Raw genomic sequence first — 20,097 nt, forward strand, 5'->3', positions numbered from 1 at the left:
ATGCTCGGACCCTAGTAGGTATCTTTTAATAACACTAAGGTTTGTCTCTAATCCCTTTCCTGGGGCTGCTAGATGGAGCTGGTAGGAAAGTTTGTAAAAATGGAGTATAGGAAATGACTGATTTCAGTTTCTACCCAGACTAGAGCTGTGGGACCATGCTACAGCCTTGGCTGTTGTCTGTTGTTAGGAAGAGACACCAGGATCGAGGCAACTTAGGAAAGAAAGCACTTTACAGTATCATGGTGGCTATCAGGCATGGTGCAGGAGCAGTAGCTAACAGTTCACACCTGATCTGCAAATAGAAGGCAGAGGGAGAGTGCGTGAGACTAGGACTATCCTGGGCTTTTGAAACTTCAAAGCCCACCCCCGGTGGCACACCTCCTCCAACAAGGTCACACCTCCTAATCCTTCCCAAAAAGTTCCACCAGCTGGAAACCAAACATTTAAATATGAGTCTATGGGACCATTCTCATTCAAACCACCACAGCTGTGCATCTGACTTGAGGCTGTAGACATCAGGCTTCTCTGGAGAAGGATGCAGGATAGACCACGCGAGTACCTTTTCTCCAAACATGACTCTTCCATGGGGATTCATAAACCAGGGTCAGAGAGAGCTTGGAAACTCTTGAGCCAGACAGCCTAGGCAGAGGTGGAGGTAGCTTCATATACAGAGAGGCCTTTTCTTTCCATGGAAACTCTGATACTCTGCCTGCGTCTAGCCTGCTGTCTGAGGCAGGTTCACTAGTCTGATACTGATAGTTCAGCCACATTCCTAAAGTGACCTCAGTTTTAGGATTCACCCTAGCTCCAGCAGGAATTTTCTGTGTAGTCCCAGCTGTTCTGGAACTCACTCTGTAGACCAGGCCAGCCTTGAACTCACAGAGATCCATTTGCCTCTACCTCCCTAGTGCTGGGATTAAAGGTATGTGCCTACACTGCCCGGTAAAGCCTTTCTGTTTTTTCTTTCTGGTTTTGTTGTTGTTGTTGTTTGTTTGTTTGTTTTTCAAGACAGTTTCTCTGTAGCTTTGGAGTCTGTCTTGGAACTTGTTCTGTAGACCAGGCTGACCTCGAATTTATAGAGATTCCCCTGTCTCTGCCTCCCAAGTGCTGGGATTAAAGGTGTGTGCCACCACCACCACCCAGCTCTTTTTTCTTCCACTTGTCTATTAGAGGAGGGGGGGGCTTTTAGGTCTTGAGCTGGGAGGTCACACAGTGCTAGACTCCACAAGGGTCCTGATGGTCAGAGGAGAAAGTTGGGAGGTCCAGTGGAGAACATAGTAGGAGTTTCATAGTGACAGTTCTGGGGACCATACAGTGATGCACTAGCTACACCCCATTAGAGGATGTCACCTGTATTGAGCTAGAACCATGTCTTGAGGGATGGTGAGTTAGTCTAGCTCCCCAAAGATATATTTGCTTTCCTGTTAGATGATAAGTCAGTATTTATAGCCATTGGATGCAAGGTGTTCCTTAAATACTTTATTATATTAACCCATTTAACTCACAATCCTTTTAAGAAAAATTCAATTATATCGATGTGTGTGTGTGCACGTGTGCACACAATGGCACCTTCATGCAACAGATCACATGTGGAAGTCAGGAGACAACTTTTTGGAGCAGGTCTTTCCTCTCACCATGCAGGTCCCAGAGGGCTGAACCCAGGTCATCAGACCTTGATGGCATAGCAAGCACGTTCGCCCACTGAGCCATCCTGCTGACCCTCATAACCCTTTGAGTTAGGCACTGTTAAACCCTGCTTTACAGATGAGGGGACTGAGGCACAGTTTAATTCTCCTAAGGACACACAGCCAGTAAATTGTCCAGAGCCAGGATTTGATCTCAGGTAATCCTAGCTCTGCGGTCTTTCTCTGAATCACTAAAGGTAACAGTGCCCTCTCTGAACTAATCCTGTCAGTTCAAACCCAGTCAGGGCAGGCAAGCGTATGTTAGTAACACGGACTCGGTTTGAATTATACTCACATTCACACCACTCAACGATTCAGTGGGCAGCCTAGCTCCTTTCCCTGTACATAGACTCCTTTTGGAGCAACGCACCTGGCAACCTCAGACGCTCACCTAATTGAGCTACATGTTCACCCATCTCTGCACAATGGGACAAGTTTCTCCTACCCAACAGCAATCCAACTTTGTTTCTGTTCAGATATATTCTCAATGTATCAGGAAAGAATGGAAAAGCTGATCCAGTCTGTACTGGTCTTGGGGATATGTGCACCAAGGCAAAACTGTCCTCAAGGAATCTTAGAGAGAATCCCACCATCGTAGGCCTGTGCATGCATAGAAATGCATAGGATTAAAATTAGGTGTATTATGGGAAGGTACATGCACAGTAGGAAAATGATAACATGCCATATTCTACCAATCAGAGCAGAGAACCACGCTCATTGGACCTCTTAGCAATCCAACTCTTCCCTTTCTTGAGCCCTGTAAAAGGAAACCTCAAACAATAATGGGGTCCCTTGAGTATTCTGTGGTCCACTGTAAATCTTGGTAGTATATCCCTGCCTAATCTGTGCTATAGCTTCACTTTAGATTAAGTTGCTTGCTATTTTCACAAATATATATATATATATATATATATATATATATATATATATATATGCCTTTATGTCAGTCCTTTGAATAAAAAGCCAAGAACCTGGAAACATCCAGCCCAGACCCCAGCTGTGGGGAACATAATTGCCTTTCCTGTTCATCAGAATGGAGACCAATTCATTTGTTAGAATCAAGAGACTACCGTAGGGACCAAGGGCTCTGTGTATTCATTCCATCAAGAAGACGACATCAGAAGAACTTGTCGCTGGCTTGCTACTTGATTAAATTCTTGATAAACTCTCTAAATCCCATTTTTTTGCACCAAATTGGGGAACTGAGTGCAGCCGTGATAGGAATTGGTACACGTGGCAGGTTGTTTGCCGTATTTGTGGCCTTGACTTGGATCCTTCCTGAGATGCAATTTGCTTTGATTCACTTTGACTCTTTGGCGGGATTGCTTGAGTGACATTGGCCTGAACTTACCGTAATTGACTGTGAACATCTGAGGCTCCCCTAGATAGCACATACAGACCACTTCAGGCCGTGACAGTGGAATTGGACACGAAGTACACACACAAGCTGCTGCCTTTAATCAGCCTGTGTTGCAGCTGGAAAAGACAACGTAGTGGATGTAACCAAGCTAATTTCAAACTTCAAGGACTAATAGTATAAATATATGGGTTACTTGTCATTGGGCCAAGGGAAGTCAGTGTGCTCCTTGCTGAGACTAAACAACCTCTCAGAATGATGAAATATCCCCAGGAGAGACCTAGTTTCCAGCGAGGCCACTTGGCTGTCACAGCCTCAGAGGCTATGAATTCTGCTGAGTGTCAGCCTATGCAAAAGGCCATCTTTCTTTCTTTCTTTCTTTCTTTCTTTCTTTCTTTCTTTCTTTCTTTCTTTCTTTCTTTCTTTCTTTCTTGCTCTGATTTTTATTGAACTCTACATTTTTCTCTGCTTCCCTCCCTGCCTCTGTCCTCCCCTTCAGCCCTCTCCCACGGTCCCCATGCTCCCAATTTGCTCAGGAGATCTTGTCTTTTTCTACTTCCCATATAGATAAGGCCACCGTTTCCTCCGGGAATGGCTGGGAGAGTTAAGGCAGTGGACGTAAGTGAGTACAATAGTTCCTAGCCATCTTGTCATTTACTAACTTGTGTATCGACTGATAGATTTTGGAACTTGCTCTGCAGACTAGGCTGATCTGGAATTCAATGAAATCCACCTGTCTGCCCTGCCAAGTACTGGGATTAAAGGTGAGTGCCACCAGGCCCAGCTTTAAGGTGGGTTCTTATGTACCCCAGGCTAGCCTAGAACTCGCTAGTTGACGACGATGTTGAAATCCTGGTCCGTCTGCCTCCACCCCCTCCCCCCCCCCAGGTGCTGGGATTACCACATCAGCATCATCCTAGCCTATGGAGGAGCGAGGAGAAAACGTTAGGACTCAAGGCCAAGTAGGTTTCTGTCTTTTCCATCTCTGGAGATATTTCGGGATTTGAAGTCATTTCTAGTAAAGATGCAGTCTGCTGTCTTCATTTCTGGAGCGCCAGCTCTGATCCACGTCGTGTGTGGCTCCTACCTGGGGGAACAGACTGTCTGTCTGTCATCTGATGGGCAATTGTTTGGCCACTTGATGCTTCTCCCATTGCCGCTGGGATCGGGTCCCCATTTGAACAGCAGCTGTGTATGGCTGTGTTTGAGTATAGCCATGGGTGCATTTAAGAGAGCTTGTGGCGGGCACCACAGATCTATCAAGCAGAGCAAAGTTGAAAGTTTAGGAGTGTATGAAGCAGTGTGGGAGTCACACCTCTCTTCATGAGGGAAGAAGTTCACCTTGCCAGGATTTGCTCTCCGTAGCTTATACTTTTTCCATACTGATTCTAATTTTTCTACATTTTTTTGAGATGGGGTCTCATATATGGCTCTGACTGTCCAAGAACTTGCTATGTAGATCGGGCCGGCCTCTAACTCACAGATACCTAACTGCTTCCATTTCCCAAATGCTGGGATTAAAAGTATAAGCTACTACACCCAGTTCTACTATGTTTGCCTATAGAAATTTAACATCTATGATTCACTTGAGTTAGTTTTTTATCTGTAGTGACAGAAATAATAACTCCTCCCTGATCCAAAAAAAATCTTCTGATTTCTGCAACAATAATAAAAAGTTTCCTATGATTTTACTTGGGATGCCATTAAATGTTTAGGGAAACTAGACAGATAACCCTACTAAAAAATTTTAACAACCTGTGGATTTCCAATCCATCAACATGGTATATCTCTTTAAAGAGTTAAGTCTTTTTATCTAGGTATCTAGATACTGGGGCTTTATCTTGTTTTAATTTGTTATTATAAATGCCTTGCATATCTTGTCAAACATCCTTAAAAGTTCATGTGTTTGCTAATACAGTGAAGAGCTATTTTAAAAGTCTTTAATTTCTGGAATTCAATTTTATGCAGAAATAATTGATTTTTTCCATTGACCTTATATCCTGTGACCTTGCTAACATTTTAGTAGCTTTTGTGTAGCTTCACATAGATAATTGTCATCTGAGACTAAAGGTGTTTCCCTTTTCCCTTCTGATCCTTGTGCCTTCTTTTCCTTCCTTGTCGTAGTGTGTTGCATACAAGCACTGGGCGTGCTGCATCAGAAACTGTAGTATGGTGCTGTGCATCTTCTTCCTAGAGATCCTCCATTAGATACACGATATCATATCACATTGGTAGATATTCTTTTATGCTTTGTTTTAATGGGGACTATTTTTTTATTTAAATGGATTTATATTTGGGCAGATATTTTTTCCTACATCTTTTGAGATGATCATAACTTTTCGTTTTTAGCCTGTTAGGCTTATAAGTTATAAGTGTTTATTTTTGAATTTTGAACTAGCCTCACATTCCTGGAATAAATTCCACTTGGCCATCATCTACTTTCTTTTTTTATATTGTTGGGTTTGATTTTCCTAAATTTTTATTTAGATTTCTTTTTGCGTCTAAGCCCCTAAAAGCTATTGGTCTGTCTCTCTGTTTCCAGTGTCTGTTTCTGTTACCAGGGCAATGAACCTTCATGGAATGAGTTTGGAAATATTTTGTTCTCTTCAGCTTTCTAGACGAGTTTGTGTAGAATAACTGCTATTTATACCATAAATGATTGGTAGAATTTGACATTGATACCATCAAGGCTGATAATTTTATTTATATTAAGATTCTTAGCTATTATCCTAGTATCTAACAAAATAGACTTCAAACTAAAATCAATCAAAAGAGACAAAGATGGATAGTTCATATTAGTCACAGGAAAAATCCATCAAGTGGAAATCTTAATACTGAACATCTATGTCCTAAATACAAGGGCACCCTCATATGTAAATCTAAAGCTTAAATCATACATTAAACCCCACACACTAATAGTGGGAGACTTCAACACTCCACTCTCACCACTGAGCAGGTCAGTCAGACAAAAAATTAACAGAGAAATAAGGGAACTAACAGATGTTATGACTCAAATGGACTTAACAGACATCTATAGAATATTCCATCCAAACTTAAAATAATATACCTTCTTCTCGGCACCTCATGGAAACTTCTCAAAAATTGACCACATACTCAGTAACAAAACAAACCTCAACAGATACAAAAAAAATGGAACAACCCCATGTATCTTATCAGATCACCATGGTTTAAAACTAGAAGTCAACAGCAATACTAATTCCAGAAAGCCCACAAGCACCTGGAAATTAAACAATGCTCACCTGAATCATCAATGGATCAAGGAAGAAATAAAGGAAGAAATTAAAGACTTCCTAAAATTCAATGAAAGTGACCACACAACATACCCAAATTTATGGGACACAATGAAAGCAGTGTTAAGAGGAAAGTTCATAGCATTAGATGCTCACACAAAGAAGCTGGAAAAATCCCACACTAGTGAATTAACACAACATTTGAAAACTTTAGAACAAAAAGAAACAAACTCACCTAAGAGAACTAGATAGCAGGAAATAATCAAATTGAGAGTTGAAATCAACAAAAATAGAAACAAAGAAAATAATACAAAGAATCAATGAGACAAAGAGTTGGTTCTTCGAGAAAATCAACAAAATAGACAAACCTTTATCCAAACTAACCAAAAGGCAGAGAGAGAATATTCAAATTAACAAAATCAGAAATGAAAAGGGGGACATGTTATGTTAACAGACACAGAGGAAATACAGAGGATCATCAGGTCATATTTCAAAATTCTGTACTCCACAAAATTGGAAAACTTAAAGGAAATGGACAACTTTCTGATAAATATCACTTACCAAAATTAAATCAAGACCATAAAAACAAATTAAACAGATCTATAACTGCTGAAGAAATAGAAAGAGTTATCAAAACTCTCCCAACCCAAAAAAAAAAAAAAAAAAAAAAAGCCCAGGACCACATGGTTTCAGCTCAGAATTCTACAAGATTTTCAAAGAAGAACTAATACCAATACTCCTCAAATTGTTCCGCACAATAGAAACAGAAGGAACATTGCCAAACTCTTTTTATTAGGCTACAATTACCCTGATACTCAAACATTATAAAGACATTACTAAGAAAGAGAATTACAGACCAATCTCCCTCATGAACATTTATGCAAAAGTACTAAATAAAATACTGGCAAATTGAATCCAAGAACACATCAGAACCATTATCCACCATGATCAAGTCGACTTCATTCCAGAGATGCAGGAATGGTTCAACATATGAAAATCTGTCGACGTAACCCACCATACAAACAAACTGTAAAATAAAAAACACATGATCATCTCATTAGATGCTGAAAAAGCTTTTAAAAAAAAATACAACGTCCCTTCATGATAAAGGTATTGGAGAGAGCAGGAATACAAGGAATATACCTAAACATAATAAAGACAATATGCAGCAAGCCAACAGCCAACATCAAACTAAATGAAAAGAAACTCCCAGCGATCCCACTGAAATCAGGATTGACAAGGTTGTCCATATCTCCATAATCTATTCAATACAGTTCTTGAGGTCCTAGCTAGAGCAATAAGACACCAAAAGGAGATCAAGGGGACACAAATCAGAAAAGAAGAAGTCAAACTCTCATTATTTGCTGATGGTATGATAGTTTATATAAGCTACCCCAAAAACTCTACCAAGGAACTTCTACAACTCATAAACACTTTCAGCAATGTAGCAGGATACAAGATTAACTCAAAAAATCAGAAGCCCTCCTGTACACAGATGATAAATGGGCTTAGAAAGAAATCAGAGAAACATCACCCTTCACAATAGCCACAAATAGCATAAAATATCTCTGAGTAACTCTAACCAAACAAGTGGAAGACTTGTATGACAAGAACTTTAAATCTTTGAAGAAAGAAACTGAAGAAGACACCAGAAAGTAGAATGATCTCCCATGGTCTTGGGTAGGTAAAAATTAAATAGTAAAAATGACAATGTTACCAAAAGCAATCTACAGATTCTATGTAATGCCCATCAAAATCCCAGCAAAATTCTTCACAGACCTCAAAAGAACAGTATTCAACTTCATATGGAAAAGCAAAAAACCCAGGATAGTCAAAACACTCCTGTACAATAAAAGAACTTCTGGAGGCATCACAATCCCTGACTTCAAACTCTACTACAGAGCTACAGTAATAAAAACAGCCTGATATTGGCATAAAAACAGACAGGAGGACCAATGGAACTGAATAGAAGACCTGGATATTAATCCACACACCTTCGAACACCTGATTTTTGACAAAGAGGCAAAAAATATCAAATGGAAAAAAGAAAACATATTTAACAAATGGTGCTGGCATAACTGGATATCAACATGTAGAAGAATGAAAATAGACCCATATCTATCACTATGCACAAAACTCAAGTCCAAATGGATCAAAGACCTCCACATAAAGCCAGCCACACTGAACCTCATAGAAGAGAATGTAGGAAGTACACTTGAACACATTGGCACAGGAGACCACTTCCTAAATATAGCCCCAGTAGCACAGACACTGAGAGAAACAATTAATAAATGGACCTTCTGAAACTGAAAAGCTTCTGTAAAGCAAAGGACACAGTCAACAAGACAAAACGACAGCCTACAAAATGGGAAAAGATCTTCACCAACCCCATATCAGACAGGTCTGATCTCCAAAATATACCAAGAAATCAAGAAATTGGTCATCAAAATAACAAATAACTCAATAAAAAATGGAGTACAGACCTAAACAGAGAACTCTCAACAGAGGAATCTAATTGGCTGAAAGACACTTAAGGAAGGGCTGAACATTCCTAGTCATCAGAGAAATGAAAATCAAAACAATTTTGAGATTCCATCTTATACCTGTTAAGAGTGGCTAAGATCAAAAACACTGATGACAACTTATGCTGGAAAGATTGTTGGGTAAAGGTTACACTCCTGCATTGCTGGTGGGAGTGCAAGCTGGTACAGTCCCCTTGGATATCAGTATGGTGATTTCTCAGAAAATTAGGAAACAACCTACCTCAAGACCCAGCAAATCCAAAGGACATGTGCTCAACTATGTTCATAGTAGCATTGTTTATCATAGCCAGAACCTGGAAACAACCTACATGCCTCTCAATCGAAGAATGGATAAGGAAAATGTGGTACATTTACACAATGGAGTACTAAACAGCAGAAAAAAATAATGACATTTTGAAATTTGCAGACAAATGGAATAGAGCTAGAAAACATCATTTTCAGTGAGGTAACTCTGACCCAGAAATACAATTATCATATGTATTCACTCATAAGTACTCACAATCCCAGAGAACATAGACAATAATGAGGATCTAATCTACATGGGAAGTAGAATGTAAAAAAGACAAGATCTCCTGAGTAAATTAGGAGCATGGGGACTTTGGGTGAGGGTTGAAGGGGAGTGGAGAGGTAGGGAGGGGAGCAGAGAAAAATGTAGAGCTCAGTAATAATCAATTAAAAAATTAAATTAAAAATAAGTACATTTAAAAAGATTTTTAGCTACAAAGTCAGTTTTTTAAGAAGTCAAAGAATGACTTATATAATCTAGCTTATTATTATTATTATTACTTTAAAATTTTCATACAAGTCTATATTCTTCCCATAGCCCCTGCTCTCTCCTTTTTCTCCCCTCCCTCCTTAGTCCCCTTTGTTCCTCTAGACGATCTCACTCCTACTTCTACATCCATATACATGGGTTTTTGTATTATGTAAGATCTAGAAAGCATAGATGAAAGAAAACATAATATTTGTCTGAGGCTGGCTTGATGGAGGATTCCCATTGGCTAATAAAGAAACTGCCTGGCCCATTTGATAGACCGCCCCTTAGGTGGGTGGAGTAGACAGAACAGGAAGAGGAAGTGAGGTAGAAGGATCAGTCAGATGCTACACCTCTCCTAAGTTAGACAGACCGCCGTGCCTCTCCTCAGAGAGAGAAGCCAGATGCGATGAAGCTCCAGCCCAAGATGGACGTACGCTAGAATCTACCTGGTAAGGCACCACTTCGTGGTGCTACACAGATTATTAGATATGGGTTAATCAAGATGTGAGTAAGAGTCTGAAAATAATGGGCCAGGCAGTATTTAAAAGAATACAATTTGTGTGTTGTTATTTCGGGGCATAAGCTAGCTGGTGGCTGGGAGCCTGGCGGCGGGAAGCCGGCCCGCAGCCCCTCCACTACAGAATGGCACCCAACGTGGATAACTGAATCCAAAGAAAACCTGAGAAAGCTTGGGAAAGAATAGAGTAAAGCATGTTTTCTTGGTAGCAGCAATTTCTCGGATCTGAGCAAGCGCTCTCATCTAAGAGAGACTTCCTGACTCAGCTTTAGCTGCAAAACCCTGCAGCTCTTTTAGGAGGTCCTGCTACGAAACACTTAAATGGCGTTGATAAAAGCTGACTGCATGCTTGTTTGTTTTCAGCCATAGCAGGAAAAAAGTTGTGCTGTTTTAAAATGCTGGCGTTCTGGTCTGTACTGCCAGGACAAACTCTGACTCTTTCAAGCAGGCGGTCCTGACTGTTGTTTGACACTGTTGCAGCTTGCTTGCTGGCAGGGACCTTGAAGTTGTGGCGATAAACATGGCTACAGCCGGTACCTCTGCCAGAGGCTGGAAAGCTAAGGCATGGGCTGGATCCAGCCGCCAAAGTTACGGCTTTAGTTCTACCGATTTTGGTGGGTAAATTAAAGACTTATGTGGTCACAAAAAGAGAGATATACAGTAAAAGAAAGATTCAAAGTTGAAGAAAATGTCTAAATGGTTTACAATGTATTAAAAGTATATGCAGGCTAGTTAAAGTTCTTAAAAGTAAAAAAGAAAAAGAAAAAAGGAAGTAGTTTGTTGTGGTGGTACACACCTTTAATCCCAACACTTGGGAGGCAAGGTAGATTGACCTCTGTTACTTCAAGGTGTGGTAGCACACACCTTTAATCCGAATGCCTGGGAGGCAGAGACAGACAGATCTCTGTGAGTTCAAGGTGTGGTAGTACACACCTTTAATCCCAGAACTTGGAAGGCAGAGGCTGACGGATCTCTGAGAGTTCAAGGACAGCCTGGTCTGCAGAGTTATTCCAGGACAAAGATATACAAAGAACTTATCAAAAAATAAAAAAATAAAAGTAAAAATAAACAAAATAGAGGTTAAAATAAAGCCGTACAAAGATGGAAAATATACGGAGAATCTTGATACTGTATACTATTATACTCTCTTTGAGTTGTTTGAATGCTGAGGAAGAAGCAATAGCTGCTAAAAGATATTTGTTTACAAATGCTGCTGAACTAATCCAAGATAGATATTTTGAAAATACCTTGACTTCAGAATTTAGATCTAAGGATATGATGCTTTGGAAAGGAGTTTCTTTTGTTTTTACAGAAAATGAGACCGTGTGGATTGCTTCTATCCCAATATGGTATGATAGACCACGGCCTCCTGAAAGGTTGCTGTGAACACCTTCAGAAAATTACTTCACCCAACTGATGCCTGAGATGAACCTGGCACACAGGTTACACCATGAAAGACCTAATTAACAGCGTCCCCATTCAGCAGGAAGCAGTTTGGAGAGAAATAACTGCGCCCATTTTCCCAAATATTGTTTATAAATGTTCTTTTACATTTAAAGGGGGATATAATATGGAGATGAGTAATTTGCATTGATATGGATTTGGCTTTAGTGATTTAAATTTAAGGTCAATTTTGTTATATGTATATGTATTTCTGATACTGATTAATGTATTGTGATTGTGTAGTTCACTTAAAAATGTAATGTATATAGGTTGTTAATGGATAGTTATCAATATTAGTAAAACTTGTAGTTATGTTAGTTAGATTTTCTAGCTATATAGAGATTTATTTAAGTTACATAGGCATTCTTCATATCTTTCAAAGACTACAGAATATCGCATTTTAGATGTTTTAATAACTTAAGGCTTTTCATGACAATGAGACACGTCAGCTCCTGGCAGCACCAATCTACTTCAAGAGGAAGATGGGCATCGAAGAGGATCCTTATGGAGTTTGATAGCCACTTGGGCAAGAAACTGCTCTTGCCTGGACTGTTGGCATAAACTGGACACGAAGAACCCACAGAGAGAGGACTAAATATGAGATGATCTTTTGGGGTTCCTGATTTTCTTAATATGATTCTTTTCAGTTGCATTAATTTCCTGCAAATGACATTATCAGTATTAATATTGTTTTATCAGTAATTTTGTTAATGATTAGTTTATTAACAATTTTAATTAAAATATAATCATATCATTTGTCCCTTACCTCTTATCCTTCCATTCTCCTACATATATCTTTCTCCTGATCTCCCTCAAATTCATGGCCTCTTTTTCTTTAATTGTGTATATATACATATTTTGAATATATAGATACCAACTAGATCTTCAAGGGCAACCCATAACCATCACTTTACCAAACCAGCCCAATTCCCAACTGCATTCTAAACATCTATCCTTACACCCACAGGTGAGTGTAGCTCTCTCTCATCCCTTGTCTAAAAAGCTTACCTTTGCAACAGAGGCCATTGCAGAAAACCATAACCCAGCAAAATGCAGAGTTGCGGAGCCCCGTCCCAACTGATCCATCTACAGCATAGCTCCTGCACCTAAGGCTTAGGGATCATCACACCTCACAGGAGAAGATGTAGAAAGTCTTTAAGAGCCAAAGGAACAGGAAGTCTGCTGTGAGATCACCTCTTCTGGAAATGTAAGGGAAGCTGTATATTCACGGTAGCTCTTCCATGTGGCTGTGTATATTAAAGACCTGAGCACAGACAATACCAATAAACCTGCTAACACAGAAGGGGAGAATCTCACAGAGACAACTAAGGAAGGCTGAGAATGGGAGAGAGAATTGTGAGTAGAGCCGTAGGCAACATTGATGGCATGTGTTCCTGCGATGTGCTGGCTTGGAGTTCTTTAGATACGTAACCAGGGCTGGTATAGCTGAGCCATGTGATACTAATGGATAACATTATCCATCTTTTTAGAAGCCTCCATGCTGGGTCCATGCTGGCTGGACCAACTTGCCTTCCCAGCATTAGTATATAGGGGCTCCTTTCTGTCCATGTCCCCAGTAACATGCTTGGTTTTCATATTGACGGGAGTAAAATGAAGTTCATGCAGCTTTTATTTGGTGACTAGTGAGGTAGGACATTTGTTCATGTTTATTGCTCATTTGTGTTTCACCTCTTGAGAACTGTTGGCTTCATTAGCCCGTTTACTGAGGTGAGTTTTGGCAGTGTGTATCTTTTAGAGATTTACATGGTTCATCAAGGTTGCTCAGTTCACTAGGATAATGTCTCAATATAATTCTTTGGAATCCGTTTACCCTATGGTGACATTACCTTTCACGCCTGGTAATGGGAACTTGTGTAGTTTCTCTTGGGCTAGATAAGCTAAATATTATGGATCTTTTCAAAACCAACTTTTGGTTTCCTTGACTTTCCTTAATACTTTTTTCAATTGTGTCTCATTACTCTATGCTCTTATCTTTATGATATCTTTTTTCTGCTCATCTTAGAACTAATTAGTAGTCCCCCCTCCCTTTGTCAGGGTGTCACTGTGTAACTCTGGATACACTGTAACTCACAGAGATCCACTTACCTCCTGAGTGCTGGGATTTAAGGTAAGACCGTTCTAGGATTTAAAACGTTTCTCTGAAGATTTATCTAATTTGATTTTACCTGTGTGGGTGTTTGCCTGTATGTGTGTACATACACTACATATGTGCAATGCCCATGGAAGCCAGAAGAGGGTGTTAGATCCTCTGGAACTGGAGTTATAGCTGCTTGGAAGCCATCATGTGTGTTCTGGGAACACAACCTGGGCCTTCTGAAAGAGCAACAAGTCCTCTTAGCCATTGAGCCATCTCTCCAGCCTTTTTTCATTTCTTAAGGTAGACACTGAAGCCCCTGAAGGACCAGAAACACTTTTCCTTCTCTTTAGTAAACATGTAAAGTTATGAATGTCCCCAAAGAGCTGCCTCAGTGCATCTGACAGATTCTGTTACGCTGTGTTTTAATTCACATAAAATACCATCTGACTTCCCTTTTAATTTCCTTTTTCATTCATACATTATTCAGAAGTATATTTTTAGCCTTCAGAGAAAGAGTGACTCCAAGTTCATCTGTGGTGGTAGGGATGTGAGGTTCTGATGTGAGATGGGGAACTGTGTGCCTGTAAACAGGCTTTCTAGAGTGGCAGACAAGAGGTAGGTAAGATGAGAGAGAGGTGTTCAATTGGGAGGTGTACCAAAGAGTCCCTGAGTCCTGTGTTTACTGAGCCCCGGGGGCTTTGCTCACCCAGTTGGGGGAAGCATCTCCAGCAACTGCACATTGGTTCCTCAGAGTAACTCTCAGGCAGCAAAGCAGGTAGAATTTGAACTTGAATCTTTTTGTTAAGACTTTCACATATTAATTGTACAGAGTATTGGGGTTCGTGATAACTTTTCACACATGCATATAGTGTACTTTGACTGATGAATCCCTCTGCCTTTTATTCCCATCTTCCACTTTCGCACCCCTCATAGCTGTCTCCTTTAATTTCATTCCGTTTCCCACCCCTGGATTCCATGTGTGAAGGAGAGCGTGGTGCTTGCCTTTGAGAGGCTGCCACACTTCACTTAATAGAATGAATTCAAGTTCCTTCCATCCCGAGTGGATCTTAAAATGGCTTTTGTAGGAAAAAGGCATTCTATGCCACAAGCTCTCTTTGCTTTCTTCTTCCTTTTCCACCCCCTGGCAGTGTACGGAGTTTCCACAAGAAGGAGCAACTTCAGCAGCCGTGATGGATGTAATTGGACAAACTTTTCAGGCTTGACATATTTCTTGGGAAGTTTCCGCGAGCTATGTCAGTTCTTCGGTCTCCCCCCCCCCCCCCCCCCCCCCCCGAATATCTAGCTAAATGTGCCATGAAAGAAGAGCATTCTAGAATCTTACTCTGAACAAAGTAAGAGGAAGAGTGCAATCCCTGCATTTGTGGTGAAAACAGATGATTCGAGCATACTACCAACTCTGCTCCCTGAATTGTGCAGAAAAGGCCTCTCTCTGGGTTAACCCAGGTGAAGCATGCCAAAAAAGGCCTAAGGAGTGCTGAGTGTCATCAGTGCTGATCCTTACGCACCAATTTTAAACCCAGGCAAGAGAGCATTGTAAATCTCCACGTGAGTCGCGCATTTTTGTTTTTCTATATCTAAATTCTGCAATGTCCTTCCCATGTATGGGGATGCTTCCTTCTGCCACAGGTTACATTTTCACCTACATGACCTTTACTGGATGTCCCCAAAGGCATGTTTGGTTGACGGCATAATGACCCACAATTTATTGTTTTCAGGTCATTCCTGTGCCCTCTCATTTCCTAGTAAGGATGACATCAGGACTAGAACTGGTGTAGATGGTGTGGCCAAGAACAAAGACAGAGTCTCAGTGACTTCACAAGATGGAAGGTGGAAGTTAGGGGGAATTCTGTTCTGTAGATGGGGTGCTAGTGTTGGAATTCTTTCTTGAAAAGCTCAAGAACTTAGGGGGCTCAGAAGACTGAACCTTCGAAATAATCTTGTATGTGGTGGACAGGTCCTTAGCAGCCACACTGAGAAAGACCAGGTGGATGCCCACGAGGCTGCTTTTTGAGGTATTTGGGGTTGGGCCCAAACTAGAGTTGTTTACAACATGGTCCTCTAGCAACTTTTGCTTAAGTTTTGGGCTCGAGAGAAGGCTTTCTAAAGCTCCAGTTGGCTTAGCCTTTGGGGCCTTTCACCCGTGACCTGACAGCATCCCTCCACTGTCTTGTCAGAAGGGATGCATCTTGAAGTGGGGACGAGAACAGAGAGGTGTTGAAGAAGTGTGATTGAGGATTCCCATTGGCTAATAAAGAAACTGCCTGGCCCATTTGATTGGCCAGCCCTTAGGTGGGCGGAGTAGACAGAACAGGAAGAAGGAAGTGAGGTAGATGGCTCAGTCAGATGCTACACCTCTCCTAAGTTAGACAGACTGCCATGCCTCTGCTCAGGGAGCCAGATGCGATGGAGCAAGCCACCAGGTCAAACATGCTGAATCTTCCCCGGTAAGACACCACTCATGGTTTTACAAAGATTATTAGATATGGGTTAGTCAAGATGTGAGAAAGAGGCTGAAAATAATGGGCCTGGCAATGTTTAAAAGAATACAGTTTGTGTGTTGTTATTTCAGGGCATAAGCTAGCCGGTGGCTGGGAGCCGGGTGGCGGGAAGCCGGCCCACAGCTCCTCACTACAGAAGTGCGTGGCTTCCGTGAAATCTCCTTAGTTTTCTGCTCTTTGTTCTCCTCTCCCACTTGCTAACATTGGATCAGGTCCCCTCTAGAGGCCTTTCTGGTCCTAAAAAGCTTTGCATTCAGAGGTAGCCTAGTAGTGAAGGGAGCCGACTCAGGAGCCAACAGACCTATTTTTCCATATCGCCTAGCTGTTTGTCTCCGGATGAGTTGTTTAAGTTCTCTGTGCCCGCATCTCTCATCTGTGGAGCTAAAGAGAGACCCCCACCCACTCACACAATGAGAGCATCAGATGAGTTCACCAGCAAACATTAATTACTGCTATTGTGAGACTCTGTGGCACAATAGTCACAGAGGAGTCAAGTCAGTAACAATCTGAGAACTGAACATCAGACTCTGGAATGATTTCGTTTTGGCCTTGATGTAGGGAAAGAGTTCATAAGATGTGTTCGCAGGGAGCTGGAGGGGGAAATGATTGATTCTGGAGATGTAAAAAATCTCTTCCTCTACTTCGGAGAAATGGACCAACGATCCATTTTTAGAGGCCCTGTCACTCCATCTGCCAGCTTTTCAGCTCATTTAATAGCTGTATTTATTTTTGTCCACAGAGAACCCAGGTGTTTCCTACCTCACTCTTTTTAGTTAACTTTGACAAGTTAACTAGCAATTCTGTAAAAATCTTCTGAAAGGCAGTGCTCACAAAGTCATTTTGATGTTGGCCTAAATCCTAGATTCTTTGGGTGTATGTTCTTTCCAATGTGTGGTGGGGGGTGGGCTGTTCGGGTCTCTGAGCCATAAGTCACGGCCCTCAGCATTATGCGTGTGTCTGCAGAGCTGGACTATTTTGAATAGCATTTGAACTGTGTCCCCAGTGTGCCATTGTGACCTTGGCAGGGCGAGAGCTGTCCTTCATAGGGCATTTAGGTTTTTGAAAGAGGGTCTTACTATGTGACCTGGTATTTCTTCCAATCCATGATCCTACTGCCTCTGTCTCCAGAGTGCAGGGATTGTAGACATGTACCACCAAGCCTGGCCACTGTTGATGTCTCTAAAGGGTTTTGATGACACCAAGAAATGTGGTTATCTGTATATGTGTTAATTAGGGGTGAGGGGAAGCCAGACAAGAAATATAAGCTCCAATATGAGCTATTTCCTACCTATGTGACTCCCAGCCTCGTTGGATGGGATTACTCTATGACTTGTCTGTCCTTCAAAGAAGTGAGAAAGAAAAAGACCTGTGTACTTTTTCAAATGGGAAGTCCTCAAAATTGTGAGGCATTGCAATTAATTAGACACATTCACGGTGGGCCCCATGTTCAAAGCCAAGTGCAAGAGGGGAGTAAAACGCATTTTAGTATCTCAGACTTGGATTTCGAAGATCTAGCCACCTTCTCTGTTGATGTTAATGATGCCCTGCTCTGTATGAACCCAGTCTTTCCTGGACAGATCTCACCTCTCTTGTTCTGAACTCCTGTCCTCTCATAAATCTTCTTCATGTACCCACAGCACACCCTCAGGTGTGTGAAACAGGTGAGCAGTTCATGTGCTCACATCTCCTTCTTTGGGGCTCTGGCCACACTGACACTGTCCCTGGGCTTGGGTCCCCCCCTTCCTTGCATGGCATTCACCTTTCTTCACCATCTGGGGAAATCTCATATCACTGCTTACAAAAATAGTCCTTCCTGAGTACCCAGTTGCATCTCCTTCAATTTTCCTAGAGCTCAGTTATCCCTCAGTGCCCATTGGGGATCAGTTCTAGGAACCCTATCAGATACAAAAGTTCCAGGATGCTCATATTCCTCCTAAGGAGTGATTTATTATGGGCAAGTAGCCCACAGCCTTCCCACATACATTAAGTCACACCTCAGGTACCTAAGGTATCCAGCCCAATGCAAATGCAGTGTAAATAGTTTTAATAAGGGCTGGAGAAATGGCTGGGTGGTTATCAGTGCTTGCTGCTCTGGCAGAGAACGTGGGTATAGTTTCCAGCACCCACAGGGTGGTTCACAACCATCTGTAACTCCAGTCCCTGGGGATCTGACATCCTCTTCTGTCTTCCTTGAGCACCAGGCATGCACAGGGTCCACATCCGTATGTGCTGACAAAACATTCATACACATAAAAGAAAATGAATGTTTAAGAAATAGTTGCTATGCGGCATTGCTTAGGGAATGATGACGAGCATGTTGGTTTTCTATTTATCGCTAGTTGTGTCTGCAGCTGTGGCATCCATGACTCCGCTCTTTTCTCTGGGCTTCTCTTCACTGCTTATCCCTTTGCTTCTTGGAAGTGTGCCCTATGATCAAGAGGTCTCCAAGTAGCTAGGATGGAGCAGGTGCTTAGAAACCCTTATTGGCTGAAGGAGTGGGTTGTCATAGCATCCCAGTCTTGGCCACAGTGGATCCAGTCTCGACAGTATCACACTCTCAAACTATCTAACGGAGAACCAGATGGGCCTTAAATTTTCAGAGTTCAGCATACATTAAAACAACGATGCTGATTCTTAAAGGTCAAATTTCTCTTTCTAGTCAAAGCTTAGAATAGCAGTGGGTAGAAATGAGTATACAGCACGGACTTAGCTTGCAACTCCTGGGAGAATTCCCAGGCTCTGGCTCTTCTTCAGCATTTATGGTCAGATGACCCAAGCATAAGGCTACCATTAAAATGAAGGATTTGGGTAGAAGGCAGACTCAGCGCTCATTTTCTCCAGAAAGCTGCTGAATCAGGACAAGGCACATCAGGAATCTTGGTTCAAAAAGATTCCCAATAGGTCTCCCCGCCCCATCCATCAAGAAATTGCACTCTCTCACTTAAAAGTTAAATTATGAGTTGCTGTTCACAATGAAATAGTCTACCCTGAAAACAAATGCACAGATAGCATCCAGGGAGGATTTTGTTTCTTGAGTGTTTGTAGAGTGGGCTTGCATCTTATGTGGGGAATATATTGGGAAATCATTCAAAATTGACCTTGATGTCAGTTTATGTCACACATTAGTGTCAGGTTATCCAGTTAAAGGTAACTACAGAATCCCAAAGACATGTTCATATTGGTCCTTCCTGCCTTCCTCTGGTGCTTAGGACGTCTTGGCCTTCTTAGTCTCTTTCCTTTAAGGATATCTTTGTAGCTACCATTACTCACACACTTGGCTTTCTGAGACATACTTCCTTAAGTTCTTAGTGTTGGGAAATAGTTATCAGGACTGTCATAGTCAGGGTTGCTATTACTGTGGTCAACAGCATGACTAAAAGCAACTTGGAGAGGAAAGGGTCCATTTTGCTCACATTTGGGTGTCACAGTTCATTGTGGAAGAAAGCTAGGAGGCAGGAACTGAAGCAGAGGCCATGGAGGAGTGAGCCCCTCTCTTGCCTAGTTCACTTTCTTATACCATCCAGGACTACCTGCCGAAGGGTGGTACCACCTATAATGGTCTGGGCCCTCCCACAACAATCACTAACCAAGGCAATACCCTAAAGGACAAACTTATTTTCTCAATCGTAAGATTCCCTCTTCCCAGACATGTCTAGGTTTGTGTCAAGCTGACAAAAAGCAACCAGCACAAATGATGAACAAGACACTTTCACAAAGTTTCTTTGTACCCACCAGCTATTTTATCATATTTATTTGCTAATCTCTGATAATCAGAATTGTATGCATGTAAATTAAATGCATGGCCAACTTGACTCAACTGCAGCGAAGTAAAAATAAATTGCTAGGGTGTGGGTGGTTTGGAAGAAAATGGCCCCCTATAGGCTCATATGTTTGAATGCTTAGTCGCCAGGATGTAGACTTGATTTG

Source organism: Arvicola amphibius, chromosome 4, assembly GCF_903992535.2.
Source record: "Arvicola amphibius chromosome 4, mArvAmp1.2, whole genome shotgun sequence".
NCBI classification, from domain to species: Eukaryota; Metazoa; Chordata; class Mammalia; order Rodentia; family Cricetidae; genus Arvicola; species Arvicola amphibius.